A 16,173-nucleotide genomic window follows, 5' to 3' on the forward strand; every position below is an offset into this window, starting at 1 on the left:
AGCTTTACTTCTTTTCGAATCTGGATTCATTTTATTTTTCTTCTCTGACTGGTGTAGCTAGGACTTCCAGAACTATTTTGAGTAATAGTGGTGAAAGTGGATTGCCTTGTCTTGTTCCTGATCTTAGGGGGAATGTTTTCAGTTTTTTGCCATTGAGAATAAGGTTTGCTGTAGGCTTATCATAAATGGCCTTTACTATGTTGAGGTAGTTTCCTTCTATGCCCATTTTTTGAACAGTTTACATCATAAATAGGTGCCAAATTTTTTCAAAGCCTTTTTCTGCATCTATTGAGAGGATCATATAGTTTTTATCTTTCAACTTGTTAATATAGTGCATCACATTGATTGATTTGTGTATATTGAAGGATCCTTACGTCCCTGAAATAAACCCATCTTGATAATGGTGTATGAACTTTCTGATGTGTTGCTGAATTCATTTTGCTAAAATTTTGTTGAGGATTTTTGCATCTATGTTCATTAGTGATATTGGCCTGTAGTTTTCTTGTTTTGTCTTTGCCAGGTTTTGGTATCAGGGTGATGGTAACATCATGGAATGAATTTGGAAATGTTCCTTCCTCTGCAATTTTTTAAAAGAGTTTTAGAACGATAGGCATTGGCTCGTCTCTAAATAAAACTATGGAACACTTCACAAATTTGTGTGTGGCTTTGCACAGGGGATGTGCTAATCATCTCTATTTCATTCCAATTTTAGTGTATGTACTGCCAAAGCGAGCACTGGAGTATTGTTTCATTCTAAGGAAGTAAACAAAACCACCTCAAGGGGATTTGTACTTGTACATTATATACACATGTATATTCTTATTGAAATAATTCCTTGTGTTTTTATTCCATACTATCCAAAGCTTTTGCATAGTCATTATCTCAGCAGATCCTGGTAAGGGCTCTGTGGCATGGCCTAACTGGTGATAATATCTCTGTGCCATGGAAAAGAGAAAGAAAGGCAAAGGCAAATTTTCCCAAAGAAGGGCAATTGCAAAAAACGCTCAAACTACCGCATAATTGCACTCATCTCACACCCTAGTAAAGTAATATTCAAAATTCTCCAGGCCAGTGTTCAACAATATGTGAACCGTGAACTTACAGATGTTCAAGCTGGTTTTAGAAAAGGTAGAGGAACCAAAGATCAAATTGCTAACATCTTCTGGATTATCGAAAAAACAAGAGAGTTCCAGAAAAAAACATCTATTTCTGCTTTATTGACTATGCCAAAGCCTTTGAGTGTGTGGATCACAATAAGCTGTGGAAAATTCTGAAAGAGAAGGGAATACCAGACGACCTGATCTGCCTCTTGAGAAATCTATATGCAGGTCAGGAAGTAACAGTTAGAACTGGACATGGAACAACACAGTGGTTCCAAAAGGAAAAGGAGTACGTCAAGGCTGTATATTGTCACCCTGCTTATTTAACTTATATGCAGAGTACATCATGAAAAACGGTGGACTGGATGATGCACAAGCTGGAATCAAGATTGCTGGGAGAAATATCAATAACCTCAGATATAAAGGTGACACTATCCTTATGGCAGAAAGTGAAGAAGAAATAAAAAGCCTTGTGATGAAAGTGAAAGAGGAGTGAAAAAGTTGGCTTAAAACTCAAGATTCAGATATCTAAGATCATGGCACGTGTTCCCATAACTTCATGGGAAATAGATGGGGAAACAGTGGCAGACTTTAATTTTGGGGGCTCAAAGATCACTGCAGATGGTGACTGCACCCATGAAATTAACAGAGCCTTGCTCCTTGGATGAAAAGTTTTGACCAACTTAGACAGCATTTTAAAAAGCAGAGATATTACTTTGCCAACAAACGTCCATCCAGTCAAGGCTATGGTTTTTCTAGTGGTCATGAATGGATGTGAGAGTTGGACTATAAAGAAAACTGAGTGCTGAAGAATTGATGCTTTTGAACTGTGGTGTTGGGGAAGACTCTTTTTTTTTTTTAATTTTATTTTATTTTTAGACTTTACATAACTGTATTAGTTTTGCCAAATATCAAAATGAATCCGCCACAGGTATACATGTGTTCCCCATCCCATTAAAAATAATACATTTGAATCAGTTCTAATGAGGTGGATGAAACTGGAGCCTATAATACAGAGTGAAGTAAGCCAGAAAGAAAAACACCAATACAGTATACTAACACATATATATGGAATTTAGAAAGATGGTAACAATAACCCTGTGTACGAGACAGCAAAAGAGACACTGATGTATAGAATAGTCTTATGGGGAAGACTCTTGAGAGTCCCTTGGACTGAAAGGAGATCGAACCAGTCCATCCTGAAGGAAATCAGTCCTGAATATTCATTGGAAGGACTGATGCTGAAGCTGAAACTCCAATACTTTGGCCACCTGATGCAAAGAACTAACTCATTGGAAAAGACCCTGATGCTGGGAAATATTGAAGAGGACAGGAGAAGAAGAGAACAACAGAGGATGAGATGGTTGGTTGGCATCACTGACTCAATGGACATGAGTTTGCGTAAACTCTGGGAATTGGTGATGGACAGAGAGGCCTGGTGTGCTGCAGTCCATGGGGTTGCAGAGAGTTAGACACAACTGAGCGACTGAACTGATGGAAGAGAGAAATGCAGCTTGTGATTAATGAACTGTGTCCACGATTGACAACACAACTGATTAAAGACCCTGACACTTAGCTAGTGAGGCTTCTTGCACCTCATTGCTCTTGCAACTAAAATACTTTAATAAGAAATATTTAATATGGAATTGCTATGCAGGCATAAAATGTGTATCTTTAGAGAATCTCCTACAGCTGGTATAGTCTGAAGTTCTTATCTCCGTCTGCATTAGTCATAATTTCAGTAGATTTTGGCTGCATCTCTTCAGACTTAAAAGTTCTAATATTCAAATAATGAACCTCGAGCTTTTCTCATTTTCTAATCCAACTGGCAAATTTAAAAATCTGATGAGAGTAAAATCTGTGATAGTGTAGGCATCATTCTGGCAGAAAGGATTCCAATTAGAGGCCTTTATAAATGCACTTTGCTTCCCTTTGCTTTCCTCACTGTGGGAGTTCAATGTTTGAAAGAAAGGAAGACCGAAAGAGGGAGAGAGAGGGAGAGATGGGGATAGGAAAGAGAAAGGAAGGAATAAGTGATAAATGTGATAAGTAAACATGAATCAAACCTGTAAATAAATATAGAATAGAATTTGACTTTTTCTATATTTTTTTTTTACAAAAAGATACTTATTCGCTAAGTTTGAATCAACTAGACTTGTTTTCAGAATACTCGTTCTACTAAAAGAATTGAGTGTTAAACCCTACTAACAACTCCAAGAAGGCAACCAAGTCTCTACCTTATAATTCTCATCTGCTGAGATGTTGACACATGAACATTTTTGTATTTGCATTTAGAGTAAGAGACATAAAGAATGCAAATACAATAGATGCCCTAAAACCTAAAGAAATTAGCTTTGGAAAATATCTTTTTTATGACAATTATGATGAAGAAAATTAAAACAGAATCAAAAATACCAAAGATGAAAAAACTCACCCTCTCTGCTGTTAGTTTTATTATGTTGAGTGATTATATTTACATGTTCACTTCATTATGCAGTCTCATTGTATCTTATATTTCATATGCTGATTAAGCACATATTTTTGTTTTTAAATATCAACATTGAACAAACTTTAGGTTCCTAAAGCTAAGAAAGTACATTAGGCTGCACATAATCCCTTTTGAGGGCTTCCAGGTGATGTTAGTGGTAAAGAATAGGTTTCCCAATTCAGGAGACAGGCGATGTGGGTTCAATTCCTGGTCCGGGAAGATCCCCTGGCAAAGGGCATGACAACCCATTCCAGTATTCTTGCCTGGAGAATACCATGGACAGAGGAGCCTGGCAGTCTACATTCCATAGGATTGCAAAGAGCTGGACACAACTGGATCACTTCTACCACAAGAGCATTTCTTTTTTCAAAGCTATTATATTTTGTAATATCTACAGAAATAATGCTTGCATGCTTAGTCACTCAGTCATTTCTGATTCTTGCAGCCCCATGGACTGTAGCCCACCAGGCTCCTCTCTCCATGGTATTTTCCAGGCAAGAATACTGGAGTGGGTTGCCATTTCCTCCTCCAGAGGATCTTCCTGACCAAGGACTGAACCCAGGTCTCCAGTGCCTCCTGCATTGGCAGGTGGGTTCTTTACCACAATGCCACCTGGGAAGGCTCACAGAAATAATATGCTGGGTTAAATAAAAGCAAAACAGAAACACTCGTGAGATTAGTGGCAGTATAGGTATAGGTGAAGGCTTGTTTGCACTGAAAAGTAAAATGTATTCCATTTAGTAAGTCTACCAACAGATATAGATTGGTATTTACCAGATATTTGTGCATGTATATTTTATATCTATGTATACTCTTCAGTCAAGCAATTGTTGTTGTATGGAAACCTTGTAACAATCATTTGAGAAAAGTTCAAATGAAAAGTAGAAGAAAGGAGGAGGTAAGTGAGAAAGGAAAAAGAGAAGGGAAGAGGTCAGGAGAAAGAGAGAGATGGAGAGTTCTTTTTTTAATTTTAAAGAAATTGAGAGTTGCTGAGATTATTCTATCCTTTCAATGATTTTTCTCAGAAAGCCCCAGAAATATATTTTACTGGAAAGAAACTGGGGACCAGTTCAGTGTAACCATAGTGTTTTTCCACACCAGTGTTTATAGCTGCACTTGCCCTTGGAAGAGATTTTCAAGTCATTAAAGCCGGCCTTGTCCAACCACCTCCAATGACAGATGATGGAGAGCTATATATTGGGTTTCATTTAATTTGTATCTGGAAGGAATGTTATAGCTCATGAAAAAATGTCTTCCAAATAAACACCTTGCTGATTGATGTGACACATCCTAAGGCAGAAGGTTTTTTTGAACTGGGAATATATGATAGAAGCTGAAAATATGGTATTACATAAAAAAAGAAACTCTTCCAGACAGTGTGAATGAAATAGCACTTTCAAGCTATTTCAAAAATATTACATTTTGGAGATGTTAGCAATTGTCTGGCCTAGAATTTAATTAACAGAAAGAAATTTGAAAAAGCTCCAAGACAAAGAATGTAGGTAATGTAAAACATGTCTCTCAGGCCAGAAGCTTTGGTGACAAATTGCTGTAACTATGTTACAGGCATCATTCATACTAATGTCAAGGATAGCTCTACAGACTGTAATTTCATAAGTATACTGAGATATCTAATACAAACAGCCTGCCCAATTTGTCCTTTAAGCATCTATTCTGGTAAGTCCATTGAAATATTTTTTAAATGGTGCTTTATAGGAAAGTTGTAATAAAAATAAATTGTCAAATTGTGACTTGTGTATATAAATGAGGATCAACACATATTGTATATGGCTGATCTAGATGTTTATCATTTATTAAGATTTGTACAGTTTAATTTCAACTTATTTGCTAATTTTAAATTGCTACTAATTTCAAATTGCTATTTCAAAGATCAAAATATGAAACTAAATCTGATCTTCAAAAGCATCTAAGAATTATATCCTTGCTATAGACTTAAATCCAAAAATGTTAGGATTCCATCATACAAACCAATTTAGATACAGAAGACTTTGGGACTCCTGTTCTTTCCTACAGGTCTTTGGAGTTGCAGATATACCAAGCATCCGTAGCAGCAAGCTCATGACTGTCTTCTCATTTAAAACCATCCAATGGTACTTCATTATCATCAGCTGCCCCAATCTCTTACCAAGTGCTAGTTACTGAACATAACATCTTGCAGTTTAAAACCAGCTGTTGTACATAAATTTAAATTTAAAAAATAATAATTAAAAAAATAATATAGATCTAAAAAAAAAAAAAAAAACAGCTGTTGTAAATGTTTTCCTGTGTTCCTCTTAGCAATCCTTTGAGATGCATGAGTCTTCTAATCATCTGGTTTGAGGAAAACAAAAGCAGGGCATTTCCAATGCAGAAATGGCAGCTGAATCCAGATTTCCTGATATTAACTTGTAGCCATTATCTACTTTGTCAAATTATTAACATTTTTAAAACTATTTGAGGATTTGAGACACACAGAGAAGGCAAGGGAGGAGATTTTAAACAAGAAGGTATTATGCAGGCCACATTCCAAATACTGATTTAAGTGGCCTCATTTCTAAAGTCAGTCCTGAGTGATTTACCTATTCACTATAATATTTAGAAATAATTTAAATAATTTAATATTTTTCCACTTTATTAGTGTACAAATATATTCACTTCTATAATAACTTATTATCTTTACTCATGGGTAGAGTGTGTTTATAGTTTATTACAGTTAAGATTGCCCTTGGAAATTGTATGGAAAATTATTGTAATCAAATTATTTCTTATTTTATTTTGATATATTTTGAATAGCTATAAAATTTCATTTCTGTTTACCAGTAAGGAACTTTTTGTTAATTAAACTATATCATCATGATAAGATTTAAAAATATATCTGAGAAATTTATAGATTTCTATTGACCATATTATATATTTTTAATGTGCACTGAATTATTAATACCATTCATAAAAATACTGGAAATGTCCAACTTTTAATTGAGTTATATTACAAAGTTTTTGTATTAATCAGTTGCTTGGAATTCAATTTTTCTTTGAAAAGTGTCAGAAATATTGGCTAGAATCTAAGGATACCCTTCTAGAGTCTCTTCAGTCACAATAAAGATGAAGGAAACAGAAAATAAATAATAACTGATAGAAACCTGTAATATTTATAAATTAAAATTTGAGATTCATTCTAAACCTTAATCTGCATACACACTTTTTTTTTTTTTGCCTTCAGGAATTGCACCACTGGTGACACATTAAGTATAAGTGCACATGTCACTTTTGTTCATTATTTGTGTTTTTTTAGTCTTTAATGTAACAAACTGTTAATGCCAAACCAATTATTTGATAATCTTCCAGAATTAAAACAGCAAAATTATATTGCTAGATGTTTTTTAAGGTTAAGAATTCATTTGATGTAGAAACTACTAAACATGTCATACAAAGGCTGATAACAGAGATTTACCCTATTTACAAACAGGGAAATCACTGAACCTCTGACCTGTCATTGTGTTCAGCACAGTTTTAAGTATGTTAAGAGTAAAAAGGTATCTGATCCAACTATAATTTTTCTCAAATTTTCAGATGCATATTTTTCATGTTCTAACATTTCTGAAGAAGAAGTTAATTTTAGAGGCAAGAGTTGAGAGTACCTTTTCCTTCCTTAATGGTATATAAAATTATGACCCATCATATAACTACATCAGATTTGATTAAATAAAATGTTATAAAATGTCCAAATTACCCATATTTGTAAAATTTTTTTATTTTATTATCACAACTAATAATAAGACTTTAGAATATACTGTTACAAATTAAAGAGTTTTTTGCTTATTTAGCTGTACCAGGCATGTGGGATGTGGCATGTGGGATCTTCAGTTGTGGCTTGTGGGATCTAGTTCCCTGACCAGGGACTGAACCAAGGGCCCCTGCTTTGAAAGCCACTGGACCACGAGGGAAATCCCTAGAGTATATTGTTGCCAATTAATAAGCACGTATTTCAACTCCTAGTTACTTTTGGCTCAGAGATTTCATGACAAGCAAACTTTAATGGGGACCCAAGTCATGATATTAGACCTGCAAGTGACAAACCAGGGCTACAAACCCCCAGTTAAAGCAGACTGATTGATGAGAAAAGGCTGGAGTGCCAGCTTCTATGTCAATGAGAAGAGAGAACAGAGAGAATTAAAAGACTCAAAGGTAAATTCTGTACAGGACACAGAAATGCAGAATTCAATCATAAATGGTGATTTCAACATTCATCTCTCTCTCTGTCTCTTTAGGGGAAAATTGCAGTAAGAGTGCTAAAATTCTCTATTGTTCACTAATTATTCCTTCCAATTTCCTTTCAAAAAGTGAGTTAGGTAAGGACAAATTTGGAGAAGACTTGTACAGGCATTAGAGCAGATCTCTATTAATTCCTGAAATTATCGTTCTTACTATATCATTCCTGTACTTCAATGTGGATTTGCCCTAAGCTAGACAAAAAGAAAAACTACTCAAAAACTGACTAGGCTGAGATGGGGTCCACATTCCCCTATTATAAGAATTGGCTCCACCCTAAAAAATATACACTCAAGCTTCTTGTATTATCTGCTTCAAGGATTTAATTAAAGATGGCTTGTAAAGTGTGGTTTCTTGATATATTTCATTTTTCTTGTCCTTCAAGCTTCTTAAGATGTTGTGTATGTGTGTGCATGCTAAGTCACTTGAAGCATTTCCATCTCTTTGCGACCCTATGGACTGTAGCCCCCCAGGCTCCTCTGTCCACGAGATACTCCAGGCAAGAATACTGGAGTGGGTTGCCATGCCTTCCTCTAGGGGATCTTCCTGATCCAGGGATTGAATCTGTAACTTTTATGTCACCTGCATTGGTAGGTGGGTTTTACCACTTGTGCCACCTGGGAAGATCCAAGATACTGTTGTTTATATGCAGCATGAACTTGTCTTTATTCCACTTACCAAAAACAGATTCTGACTAGGAGTCAACTTAAGTAGAAATTGTAAGAAATTCCCTTGAAATTTCTCTGAAATTTATGAGTGAGTAGAGGAAATAAAAAATTAAATAAAAGATGTTAAAATTTGGCTTCTAAGTTTCACATTGCTGCCCAACTGGGTTAATCCAGTCCAAGCAATGTTTTTTTGTTCTTTCTCTCTGGCTGAAATCTAAAGTCCCAGACTATGGGTTAAATGTTTGCTCTGACCATTTATACAGAACTAAATATTGAGTATATCATGTATGATTCCAGTTGTAAATTGATGTATTGCTATGGACTCATTAAAATGATTTGGCATATCAGTATATAGACTATTTTCTTTTTGAGTTGTAGTTGATTTGCAATACTACGTTAGTTTAAGGTGAACAGCAAAGTGATACATGTGTGTGTGTATATATATATATATGTATATGTATATATAGTAGTTTTTTCAGATTATTTTCCATTTCAGGTTATCATAAAGTACTTCTTAGTCATTGTTGTTTGTTTATTTTTATGTATAATAGCTTGTATCTGTTAATCTCATACTTCTAATTTGTTCATATCCTCTTCCCTCTCTTCTTTGTACCATAAGTTTGTTTTCTATGTCTTTGAGTCTATTTCTGTTCTCTATATAGATTCATTTGTATTATTTTGTAGCTATCACATATAAGTGATATATACTTATATTTCTATGTCTGACTCACTTCATTAGGTGTACTATTTTTTAGGTATATCAGTGTTGCTGCAAATGGGAATGTTTCATCATTTTATATGGCTGAATAATAGTCCATGGTGTGTGTGCATGTGTGTGTGTATGTGTGAATATATATCACTTATTCTTAAGTTAGTCATCTGTTGATGGGAATTTGGGTTGCTTCCAAGTCTTGGAAATTGTAAATAATATGAACATTAGGGTGCATGTGTCTTTTTCAAATTAGAGTTTTCCTTTTTTCCAGTTTACTGGATCATAGCAGGCAATGGCACCCCATTCCAGTACTCTTGCCTGGAAAATCCCATGGATGGAGGAGCCTGGTAGGCTGCAGTCCATGGGGTTGTGTAGAGTTGGACACCACTGAGCAACTTCCCTTTCACTTTTCATTTTCATGCATTGGAGAAGGAAATTACAACCCACTCCAGTGTTCTTGCCTGGAGAATCCTGGGAATGGGGGAGCCTGGTGGGCTGCCGTCTTTGGGGTCACACAGAGTTGAACATGACTGAAGTGACTTAGCAGCAGCATAAATGTATTTTTAAATTTTTAAGGAAACATTATGCTGTTCTCCATAGTGACTGCAACTATTTGCATTCTTTCCAACAGCATAGGAGGGTTCCCTTTTCTCCACACCCTCTGCAGCATTTATTACTTATAGACATTTTAACACTGGTTGTTCTGACCTGTTTGAGGTGATACCTCATTGTAGTTTTGATTTGCCTTTCTTTTATAGATAACAATACTAAATGTCTTTTCATATGCCTGTTAGTTATCTGTATGCCTTTGAAAAAGTATCTACTTAGGTCTTCTGTCCATTCATTAATTAAAAAAAAAAATTGATAGAGTTGTATGAGCTGTTTGTATAGTTTGTATTTAACCCCGTGTTGACTGCATCATTAGCAAATATTTTCTCCCATTAAAAAGTTGTCTTCTTGTTTTGTTGATGGTTTTCTTTGCTGTGCAAAAGCTTTTACATTTGATTAGGTCCCATTTGTTTATTTTTATTTTCTTTCTTCTTGGATGACTAATCTAAGAAAATACTGCTACAATTTATTTCAGAGAATGTTTTCCTGTATTCTCTTCTAGAAGTTTTATGGTGTCATGTCCTATATTTAAGTCTTTACACCATTTTCAGTTTACTTTTCTAATGATGTGAGGGAGTGTTCTAATTTTACTGATTTACCTGTATCTCACAGCTTTCCCAGCACTACTTGTTAAAGAAATTGTCTTTTCTCCATTGCATAACTTGTAATTCTACAAATTAATTGCCTATAAATGTATGACTATATTTTGGGTCTCTTTTTTCAAACCACTTGTCTCTATGTACGTTTTTGTGTCAGTTTTGTGTTGTTTTGATTACTGTAGCTTTGTACAATAGTCTGAAGTCTGGGAGGGTTATGACTCCAGCTTTGTTCTTTTCCCTCAGGATTGTTTCTGCAATTCTGGGTCTTTTATGATTCCACATAAATTTTAGGATTCTTTTTTCTAGTTCTGTGAAAAATGTCATGTGTATTTTGATAGAGATTTCATTAAATATGTAATCTTTAAATCATTAACTCATTAATTGCATTAAATTTAGGTATATGGTAATTTGACAATAGTAATTATTCCAATCTAAGAGCATGGGATATCTTTCTATTTCTTGGAATTATCTTCAATTTCCTTTATCAATATTTTTTTTTTAGTTTTCAGCATATAGATCTTTCTACTCCTTGGCAAAATTTGATATTTTATTTTATTTTTGTGCAATTTTATATGGAAATTTGTTTCTTCTTTATTCTCCTGGTATTTCACTATTAGTTTACAGAAATGCAACAGATTTTCCTGTATTAATCTTGTATCTTGCCACATTGATAAATTCATTTATTAGTCCTAATAGTTTTTGTGTGGATACTTTATGATTCTCTACATAGTACATAGTACACTGTTCTCTGCAAATAGCAACAGATTTAAAATCTTTATTTCTAATTTGGATAACTTTTATTTCTTTCTGTTGTCTGATTGCTGTGACTAGGACTAACAATACTATTTAAATAAAAGTGGTAAGGGTGGGCATCCTTGTCTTATTCCAGGGACCAAAAGAGGGTCTCTCACACTGCAGGCAAATTATTCACTGTCTGAGCTACCAGGGAAGTCTGGTGTATTTCTGCAGTATCAGTTGTTCTTTCCCCTTTTTCACAGCTTATCTTGTTTATTTGGGTCCTCTCTCTTTTCTTCCTGGTTAGCATGGCCAAAATTGTGCTATTTGTTTATCTTAAGAAATAGCAACAAATTCTTGTTCATTTCTATAATTATTTTTGATCTCTTATCTCCTTTTTTCAATCAGTTCAGTTCAGTTCAGTTCAGTCACTCATTCATGTCCGACTCTTTGTGACCCCATGAATTGCAGCATGCCAGGCCTCCCTGTCCATCACCAACTCCCAGAGTTCACTCAAACATGTCCATTGAGTCGGTGATGCCATCCAGCCATCTCATCCTCTGTCGTCCCCTTTTCCTCCTGCCCCCAATCTCTCCCAGCATCAGAGTCTTTTCCAATAAGTCAACTCTTCGCATAAGGTGGCCAAAGTATTGGAGTTTCAGCTTCAGCATCATTCCTTCCATAGAACACACAGGGCTGACCTCTTTTAGAATGGACTGGTTGGATCTCCTTGCAGTCCAAGGGACTCTCAAGAGTCTTCTCCAACACCACAGCTCAAAAGCATCGATTCTTCAGCACTCAGCTTTCTTCACAGTCCAACTCTCACATCCATACATGACCACTGGAAAAACCATAGCCTTGACTAGACAGACCTTTGTTGGCAAAGTAATGTCTCTGCTTTTTAATATGCTATCTAGGTTGGTCATAACTTTTCTTCCATTTCCTTCCTTCTACTGACTTTGGGTTTTGTTTGTTCTTTTCTTTCAAATTCTTTTAGGTGATTGTTTATTTGAGATTTATCTTATTTCTTGAGATAGGCCTATATTGCTATAAACTTTCCTTCTGGAACTGATTTTCTGTATTTCATAGATTCTGTAATGTGTTTTCATTTTCATTTGCATTTGTCATGAGATATTTCCTGATTGCTTCTTTGGTTTAAAGTGGACCCATCATTTTACTATCATGCTTTTCTTTCTGTGGTTGATTTATAGTTTTATACCATTGTGGTCAGAAAAGATGCTTGAAATAATTTCTATCATAATTTGTTGATACTAGTTTGTGACTTTGCAGGCCATCTTATCCTAAACAATACTCCATGTGCAACTGAAAATAATGTGTATTATGAGGGGAACTTTTGTATGGTACCTTGTTAGATATCAATTCAGTATCACCTGTTGAATCACTGTGACAGTTTTCTCAAAAAGTGGACATCTCTTGTTAGCTGCATACGATGACTTCAGTTGCAGTGTATCAGTTTAGTTCAGTTCAGCCGCTCAGTCATGTCTGACACTTTGCACATCCATGGACTGCAGCAAGCCAAGCTTCCCTGTCCATCACCAACTCCCGGAGTTTACTCAAACTCATGTGCATTGAATCAGTGATGCCATCCAACCATCTCATCCTCTGGCATCCCCTTCTCCTCCTGCCTTCAGTCTTTCCCAGCATCAGGGTCTTTTCCAATGAGTCAGTTCTTTGCATCAGTTGGCCAAAGTATTGGAGTTTCAGCTTCAGCCTCACTCCTTCCGATGAATAGTCAGGTCTGATTTCCTTTAGCATGGAATGGTTGGATCTCCTTGCAATCCAAGGTATTCTCAAGAGTTTTCTGCAACATCATAGTTGAAAAGCAACAATAATTTGGCACTCAGCGTTCTTTATAGTCCAATTCTCATATTTAAACATGACTACTGGAAAAAGCATAGCCTTAACTAGATGGAGCTTTGTTGGCAAAATAATGTCTGCTTTTTTAATATGCTGTCTAGGTTGGTCATAACTTTTCTTCCAAGGAGAAAGAGTCCTTTAATTTCATGGCTGCACAGTCACCATCTGCAGTGATTTTGGAGCCCCCCCACACACCAAAAAATAAATAAATAAATAAAAAAGTCTCTCACCAATCCCATTGCTCCCCCATCTATTTGCCATGAAGTGATGGGACCAGCTGCCATGATCTTAGTGTTCTGATGGACAGGGAAGCCTGGTGTGCTGTAGTCCATGGGGTCTAGTCACAAAGAGCCGGAGACAACTGAGCAACTGAGCTGAACAGTGAACAGTTGATAAAGAACTATTAAGAAAAAACAGTCAAACAGAACAAAAAGAAAATTTAAAAATTCACAAAAAGAAGAAAAAAAATCTTTAATTTTTTCCATTGATATTACCTCTATTTATTTAAAAAATATATAAATTTATTTATTTTAATTGGAGGCTAATTACTTTACAATATTGTAGTGGTTTTGCCATACATTGACATGAATCTGCCACAGATGTACATGTGTTCCCCATCCTGAACCCCCCTCCCACCTCCTTCTCCATCCCATTCCTCTGGGTCATCCCAGTGCACCAGCCCTGAGCACCCTGTCTCATGCATTCAACCTGGACTGGTGATCTGTTTCACATATGATAATATACATATTTCAATGTCATTCTCCCAAATCATCCCATCCTTGCCCTCTCCCACAGAGTCCAAAAGACTGTTCTATATATCTGTGTCTCTTTTGCTGTCTCACATATAGGGTTATCATTACCATCTTTCTAAATCCATATATATGTGTTTTGCCAACATCCACTGGATCATGGAAAAAGCAAGAGAGTTCCAGAAAAACATCTATTTCTGCTTGATTGACTATGTCAAAGCTTTTGACTGTGTGGATCACAATAAACTGTGGAAAATTCTGAAAGAGATGGGAATACCAGACCACCTGATCTGCCTCTTGAGAAATGTCTATGCAGGTCAGGAAGCAACAGTTAGAGCCAGACATGGAACAACAGACTTGTTCCAAATAGGAAAAGGAGTACGTCCAGGCTGTATATTGTCACCCTATTTATTTAACTTATATGCAGAATACATCATGAGAAACGCTGGACTGGAAGAAACACAAGCTGGAATCAACATTGCCAGGAGAAATATCAGTAACCTCAGATATGCAGATGACACCACCCTTATGGCAGAAAGTGAAGAGAAACTCAAAAGCCTCTTGATGAAAGTGACAGTGGAGAGTAAAAAGTTGGGTTGAAGCTCAACATTCAGAAAACAAAGATCATGGCATCTGGTCCCATCACTTCATGGAAAATAGATGGGGAAACAGTGGAAACAGCATCAGACTTTATTTTTCTGGGCTCCAAAATCACTGCAGATAGTTACTGCAGCCATGAAATTAAAATAAGCTTACTCCTTGGAAGTAAAGATATGACCAACCTAGATAGCATATTCAAAAGCAGAGACATTACTTTGCCAACAAAGGTTCGTTTAGTCAAGGCTATGGTTTTTCCTGTGGTCATGTATGGATGTGAGAGTTGGACTGTGAAGAAGGCTGAGTACCAAAGAATTGATGTTTTTGAACTGTGGTGTTGGAGAAGACTCTTGAGAGTCCCTTGGACTGCAAGGAGATCCAGCCAGTCCATTCTGAAGGAGATGAGCCCTGGGATTTCTTTGGAAGGAATGATGCTAAAGCTGAAACTCCAGTACTTTGTCCACCTCATGCGAAGAGTTGACTCATTGGAAAAGACTCTGATCCTGGGAGGGATTGGGGGCAGGAGGAGAAGGGGATGACAGAGGATGAGATGGCTGGATGGCCTCACTGACTCGATGGATGTGAGTCTGAGTGAACTCCGGGAGTTGGTGATGGACAGAGAGGCCTGGCGTGCTGCAATTCATGGGGTCGCAAAGAGTCGGGCACGACTGAGCGACTAATCTGATCTCATCTGATACTGTATTGGTGTTTTTCTTTCTGGCTTACTTCAGTCTGTAGAATGGGCTCCAGTTTCATCCACCTCATTAGAACTGATTCAAATGTATTCTTTTTAATGGCTGAATCATAATCCATTGTTTACATGTACCACATCTTTCTTATCCATTCGTCTGCTGATGGACATCTAGGTTGCTTCCATGTCCTGGCTATTATAAACAGTGATGAGATGAACGTTAGGGTACATGTGTCTCTTTCAATTCTGGTTTCCTCAGTGTGTATTCCCAGTAGTGAGATTGCTGGGTCATATGGCAGTTCTATTTCCAGTTTTTTAAGGACTCTGCACCCTGTTCTTCATAGTGGCTGTAGCAAGAAAAAAAGAGAGGATAATTCCACAGCACTGTAAAACGCTAATGTGAAGGTTGAAAAATGTAGGCAGAATAAACAGAAAGAGAAGAAAGAAAAAAGTTCTTAAGGTCTTGGTTGTGCAGTCTCCCCCATGGATGGGATTGGATTAGTGTCCTGTGAGGTTTTCCTGGTTGGGGTTGGAGTGTGCCTGTGTTCTGGTTGAAGGAGCTGGATCTTGTCTCTTGGAAGGGCAGCACAGTGTCCAGTAGTAAGTTTGGGTGTGTGTATGGGTTCAGTATGATTTGGGACAGTCGTCCTGGCTTTAGCCGTGTTCAGATCAGATCAGATCAGTTGCTCAGTCGTGTCTGACTCTTTGCGACCCCATGAATCGCAGCACGCCAGGCCTCCCTGTCCATCACCAACTCCTGGAGTTCACTCAGACTCATGTCCATCGAGTCAGTGATACCCTCCAGCCATCTCATCCTCTGTCGTCCCCTTCTCCTCCTGCCCCCAATCCCTCCCAGCATGAGAGTCTTTTCCAATGAGTCAACTCTTCACATGAGGTGGCCAAAGTATTGGAGTTTCAGCTTTAGCATCATTCCTTCCAAAGAAATCCCAGGGCTGATCTCCTTTAGAATGGACTGGTTGGATCTCCTTGCAGTCCAAGGGACTCTCAAGAGTCTTCTCCAACACCACAGTTCAAAAGCATCGATTCTTCGGAGCTCAGCCTTCTTCACAGTCCAACT

At 36.8% G+C, this 16,173-nt stretch overlaps 1 protein-coding gene and 1 non-coding gene across 3 annotated transcripts in view; one reads left to right on the plus strand and one right to left on the minus strand.

Moving 5' to 3' along the window:
- Window positions 1-16,173, plus strand: part of KHDRBS2 (KH RNA binding domain containing, signal transduction associated 2) — a 703,180-nt gene that overhangs the window by 547,332 nt on the left and 139,675 nt on the right. The window lies entirely within an intron of this gene.
- On the minus strand, window positions 631-736 carry LOC129648048 (U6 spliceosomal RNA). The gene has a single exon (XR_008712650.1). It is a non-coding gene; the product is annotated as a U6 spliceosomal RNA (small nuclear RNA).

The sequence above is a fragment of the Bubalus kerabau genome, chromosome 3 (genome assembly GCF_029407905.1).
Source record: "Bubalus kerabau isolate K-KA32 ecotype Philippines breed swamp buffalo chromosome 3, PCC_UOA_SB_1v2, whole genome shotgun sequence".
Lineage (NCBI taxonomy): Eukaryota > Metazoa > Chordata > Mammalia > Artiodactyla > Bovidae > Bubalus > Bubalus kerabau.